Consider the following 6,246-nt stretch of genomic DNA (forward strand, 5'->3'; position numbering starts at 1 on the left):
CGACTCGCGGCTCCCTCCGCCCGGGGCCGCGCTCACGCCGGGCGGAGCTGCGGGCGCCGCCGGACGAGTTTGCGTTACATAAGGACGCGGCCAAAACATGTTTTGACTTTGAAGCGCGGCGCATACTGCCCTGTCGCAGACTTCCTGGATTCCTTGCAACAAAATAATTGCTTTATTGTTTTTCTATTGTCAAAAAATGAGTGGAAATTAGGAGCTGGCATTTTCCAAGGGCTGCCTCCAGCCCGAAAGGGCTGAGAACCACCGGTGTCCTGTGCGTGCAGCGGAATGCGTCCGTGCTGATGAACTGCAGCTTGACGCAGCCATGGTCTAGTCCAGTGGCTTTGTGGGCACAGAGAGATGCTGCCCTCTAGTGGGCTGGGCCCCTGCAGGACAATCGACTGGTGGCTGCTGACACTCAGTGCCTGTCTTCAAGATCCTGGGCCCGTACTGTGGAAGGACTATGACTGCGTGCACATGCATGGCATTTATGCAGTCTGAAGGCGGGGGAGCTCTGCAGTTTGCAGCGTGCCATCAGGCCTGGGGGCTCTGTGCAGTAACACCCTAACTGAAGGTCTCGTTTGCCAGCAGTTTCTTTCCCAGAACACACTACATCACCTCAGTGTCCTTGTACTGCCTCAGCTAAGGCTGAAACTGTACTCAAGTCCTGCGAGACACAAAGCCAAGGGCCTGGTCCCTGCCCCTGCACTTTCCCTGTCTAATACCAGCTGAAAGGGCCACATGGTGGTGCTGACAGAGATTTTCTTGGTGGAGCCTCTCTGGCAAGCTGTGCCTGCTCCTCCCAGCCCAGCTATCCCTTTGTCTTCACCTGGGCAAGGGACTACATTTGGCTCAGAGGTTCACATATTCCTTGCCCAGCCTTCATCTCTGCTCTCGAGCCAGCAACTTTGCTCAGGAAGATAACACACTAGGAGTGCAGCAGCCCCTTCTCCAGATAGGCTGGCTCTACTCCCTGCTCTCTGCTGTCATTTGCCCCTATGATGCTCCTTTCTTTCACCTGTTATTCTCTGGCTGCAGCTGCAGCAGCCATCCCTCTGAATATCCTGCCCCTCCCTTCTGTCACCCCTCCCCAGCCCCCATCACATGGCTCTGGGGGAGATAAAGGGCAGCAGGGTACCTGCCCTGGAGTGCTGACTGTTATCTCCCTCCTGCTAGGAGTGTTTGTGTTGGCCCCACTGAACAGCTCCCCCCTGGACAGGGGAGCTGTTTATCTGAAGTGCTCAGCTAGCGAGCAGAGGCCACTGGGCTGGGCCCCAGGCTGGTGTTTTGATTCTAGAGTGTGCGCCATTTCTCAGGAAAAGAGGTGCACAGTGGCCCATGTCCTGGCTTCAGGGTCCTGCTTAGAGTGGGCTGAAAGGACTTTGGTTGCCATATTCCAACTGCTATGCAAGGCACTGCTTTATCCTCTCCAGCCCCTTTCTGTGCCAAATGGGGTGGGGGATATCTTCTGGTTTTGGTGATGCCTACAGACCGCTCCCATATTGCTGTCCCAGGGAAACCCTAAAATCCTTTCCTTTCTAATTTCTTGGCTCTAGCAGAGCCTAGACGCTGGTCCTACACCACCGTACTCGAGTGCACTCAAGGTCTCTTCAACACTCGCCTAGCTTACCCAAGGCCCAGAGACAAGGATCCATGGCCCTGCCCCATGCTGGTGCCACCCCACTGTGGTGACACATAACAAACAGGTAAAAGTCAGTTCGCAGTGACTCCAGCATTCAGAGTACTTCAATCTGCTCACTTCAAGGCTGGTCTCTGTGGGACAGTCAGTCAGGCACCACTGTGAGATGAAGAGAAGCTCAGGACACCTTCTGGCCAGCTGAGAGAGTGTAGGTGAGTCCAGGCTAGCACAGGCCCAGTCTGCCTCTAGCACCCATCATGCCTGAACAGGCTCTTGTAGGCAGCTGGCCAAGCTGCAAACCAGGTGGCCTGTGCCAGCCTAAGCCTTGCCAGAGATGTCCTGCCACTTGTAATTAGGACTCTGGTGTTTCCTGGCAAAGCTTCAGGGTATGGATGGTCTGCACTGCCAGCAGGAGGGCATAAACCTCAAAATACCCCTGTCTTTGCTGGGGATAACTGCCAACTTCTGTATGGACATGAAGGTAGCTCTCCCCTTCCCTAGCACAAAACTTGCTACACTTCAGCTGCACTGGACAACTAGCATCTGCAAGGTTTTCAGATCTAGACAAATACAACAGTTGTAAAGGCAGCCAGAAAAGAGCACTACTACTCCTGGTATCTGGAAGCTGGGTCTGTGCAGCAGTGCTGGTGGAGCCAGGGTGCCCAGCATCTATCTAAAGTGCATTTGAGGTGAGGACAGTCCAGCAAACAGTCTGATGAGCCAGCAGCCTCCTGGAGTTCTTTTTTTGCCAGGGGGTTAAGCACTGGCATGGGATGCAATAACCAAGCTAACAGCTTATATGCACACATCTCCTTCTGTCCAGGGGTCCCCCATGCACTTTCCACAGGGCTCAGCATTATAATCACTACTTTACAGACGGGCAAACTGAGGCACGGATTGGGGAAGCAACTTGCAAAGCACCTGCAGAGCTGGGAATGGGGTCCAAATCCCCAACATTATCTCCTAGAACATGACTAGAATTCAAACTTGCACTCTGCCTGGTATCAGGGGCCTGGGAAGACCAAAAGATGTCCCTTCCCATTACTTGTGGGTACCAGACCCTCATTATAAGATGTGTACAGGAAAAAAACACCTTTAGACTAACCAAAGTGTGTGTGTGTGCATGTGTATAACAGAGCACAGGGTGCGCTCTTACTTGCAGGGGCCTCAGCAGCAAGGCAGTCTGCGGCTGCTCACAGCCCCAATTAGGCGGGACTGCCTGATTGGGGAACAGGGCCCAGCTGTTGTATACAAGTGCTGGGCCCTGAACAGCAGGGCAGCAGTTTACTGCCAGCAGCTGGAGAGTTAACACTGGCTGAGCTGCTGCTCAGCATAACTCAGAGGTAAGGGAGGAGCTATGGTGGGGGCTAGAGGCTCCTGGTCCTGGGCATGACTGCAAACTGCACCCTGTCAGGGAAGGGTGGCCTGGTGGGACTGTTTGTGGCAAGACAGTTTCCCAGAAATGCCAAGCCAGTTACCTCCATGGGGAAAGGTGGATGGGGTGCCTGATAACCCCAGCCCCCACATCCCTGGTGGATATTAAGAGCTAGACAGGGGAAGCCCAGGCTCACTGCAACTACTGAGGCGGGGCCCAGGCCTGGAGGAGGGACCTGTGGCAGTGCTCACACTTGCAGTGAAGGCTCCAGGGGGGTGAGGCTCTGAGCCTTAGAGATAGTAGGGGAGCTCCCAGGGAAAGGGATAAGGGTTATGAATTAGTGCTGGGGGATGGGACTTGGAGCCCTAGTCCTGTAGTGTGGGGCCTGGGGCCCAGAGAAGGGCTTGAAGCCCGTACTGAGAGGCTTGGAGCTCGGGGATGGGGCTTGAAGCCCAGTATGTATTAGGAGTTGATAAAGCTAGGTGTTAGGCCATGAAAAGTCTGTGAGGCATGGGACACAATAAGGGAGGTTGGAGTCATGTACAGGCCCTTGTCACCAGGGCAGATAAATGGGCAGCCTCCTGCCTGAGTAACATCTTTGTAGTTGTTAACATCAAGGTGTGGCAGAAGGTGGGTGGTTAGCCTGAAGACAAGTGGGCGGGCCTACATTTGAGATCGGCCCCAGGACACCCGACTTGTTACAGTGTACGTACGTGTACGTATGTGTATATTATTTGATGTTACACCATCTGATGAAATGAGCTTTAGCTCACAAAAGCTTGTACTACCTACATACATATAGGTGTGTGTGTATGTATGCATGCATACACATATTTCTACTTTGGTTAGTCTATAAGGTGCAAATCTACCCTGCCTTTCACTTGACTTCAGACTAATATGGGCATTTACCTTTCTCTACTCACTCCTGTTTAAACTACTTTAGATATATTTTTGTTTCTTATGCTCATCAAAACCTTAGGAGCAACTTTTACATACAACTAGCAGGCAAGGTGCCCAAAACGTCTTTTAACTTGCCACAGGTAAAGCAGGGGGATGAAGGCATTGTCAGTGACTTCTTGCAGTGGCAGGACAGTAGACAAAAAGCGCCAAGAGCTTTCTGACAATGTGAACACTACGGTACTGACTGCACAATATAGACCTGGTAAGGAACTTCATCTGGCACAGTGTCTGTGAGTGCATCCATAAATACTTCAAGTAATGATGACTCAAGTGCTACCCACATGCAAACAAAAGCTGATGCACTCAAAGAGGAAACACAGAGTGATCCACCCTCACGACAGCTTGAGAGAACGATTCTGGAGGTCGCACAGGAAAAGTTCAGACGCTTCCAAGCACGACATCTTACTGGGAAAGAGGAAATTACTGCACAGGATGAGGTTCTGTGGAGAGGTCAGTTCTGCCTGTAGCAATGGTAATCATAATCTGAACAAAGCCCAAGGTGCGCAAGGTGAATGCAGCCACTGAAGATGGGGCACACAAATGAGAAACCTGTAATCAATGCAGGAAGCTAAAGGCAAAAAAAATCCTATTGAAACCTGATATCCCGGACTGCCCTTGCTATGAGGCAAACATAGATCTCTGTGAATTAAACAGGAGCACCTGCCTCTTTCTTAAAATAAAGTTATCACACAAGGCAGCAATGAAATAATGCCTGGTGAACTGCAGCATGTCACTGTGAGATTCTAGATGGGTTAATAGCAGATAGGTCTTAATTCCCAGGCTGCTTGTTTTTGTGTGTCCTTTTTGCAATCTTGGTTCAAGCCTGCTATGACAAGTTCTTACAACTCACATGAAAACGGTTGGCACACAGTCACTGCAAATGGTAAAAAAATAAATAGACTTTGCAATCTCGAGAGAGTCGTATCGAGCGTTGTTAGGATATTGCTACACAGTCCAAGAGCCTGAACAGCACCAGTAGTTGTTCTGAGATTAAAGAGCAGAAAGGCCCCAAATCCTAATGTCCGCATCAAACAAGGGGGACAGAAGGAACGCTATGGCACACGTCTTCCCAGGACATCCAGAATAACTAAGGGAGAATGCTGCACATACATGGTGACCAGCAGCCTCCCCAGGGACCAGCTAGACTATGAGCACTAGGGTCCCAGAGAGTATAAGGCTTGAAGTGTCCTAACAAGCCTCTAGTCTGGCCATAGAACATGCCATTGGCACCTAAGGCTGCCCGCAGGAGGATCAGTCATCTAAACAAACCGAGCAGGGATTGGCGTTCTGCTCCCGGAGGCCATCCAGGGTGTGGATATAGAGTTCCTGTGCTGGCAGAGCTGACCCAGTGACAAATATAAGGAGCAGCAAACAGGCTGTCCACAGCAGACCACAAAGGTGCCAATGGGAGCAGACCTTGCTTAGCTGCAGAGATAGGAGTCACTGCCTGACAAATCACCCTGTAATGTATCAGGGTTCAGTTTGTCTCCCCGGCCTTGTCCGAGGGCTGTATCATAGAATCATAGAAGTAGGGTCGGAAGGGACCTTGTAGATCTTCTAGTCCAACCCCCTGCCTGGGCAGGAGGAAAACTGGGCTCAAATGACCCCAGCCAGGTAGGCATCGGGCCGCTTCTTAAAGACCCCCAGGGTAGGAGCCAGCACCACTTCCCTTGGAAGTTGGTTCCAGATCCTAGCCGCCCTAACTGTAAAGTAGTTCTTACAAACGTCTAATCTAAACCTACTCTCCAACAACTCGTGGCCGTTATTCCTTGTTATCCCGGGGGGCGCTAGGGGAAACAAGGCCTCCCCTAAACCCTTCTGGTCCCCCCTAGTGAGTTTATTGACAGCCACAAGGTCCCCCCTCAGCCTTCTCTTGTGAAGGCTGAACAGGTTCAGGTCCCATAGCCGCTCATTGTAGGGTCTGCCCTGCTGTCCCCGGATCACACGAGTGGCCCTCCTCTGGACCCTCTCATTGTTGTCCACATCCCTCTTGAAGTGGGGTGCCCAGAACTGGACACAGTACTCCAGCTGTGGCCTGACCAGTGTCGCATAGAGGGGGAGTATCACCTCCTTGGCCCTGCTTGAGATGCATCTGTGGATGCATGATAGGGTCCGGTTAGCCCTGCCGACCGTGACCTCGCATTGTCGGCCCATGTTCATCTTGGGATCAATAATGACTCCAAGATCCCTTTCTGCCTCCGTGCTCTCAAGAAGGGAGTTTCCCATCTTATAAGTGTGTTGCCAGTTACTACTGCCCAAGTGCAGCACCCTGCAC

The 6,246-nt window shown here is 51.9% G+C and overlaps 1 protein-coding gene across 1 annotated transcript in view; it reads right to left on the reverse strand.

Annotated features, from left to right (window-relative positions):
- The window catches only part of TSC22D3 (TSC22 domain family member 3), a 67,695-nt gene that overhangs the window by 3,076 nt on the left and 58,373 nt on the right, over positions 1 to 6,246 (reverse strand). The window lies entirely within an intron of this gene.

Source organism: Alligator sinensis, unplaced genomic scaffold, assembly GCF_000455745.1.
Source record: "Alligator sinensis unplaced genomic scaffold, ASM45574v1 scaffold619_1, whole genome shotgun sequence".
NCBI classification, from domain to species: Eukaryota; Metazoa; Chordata; order Crocodylia; family Alligatoridae; genus Alligator; species Alligator sinensis.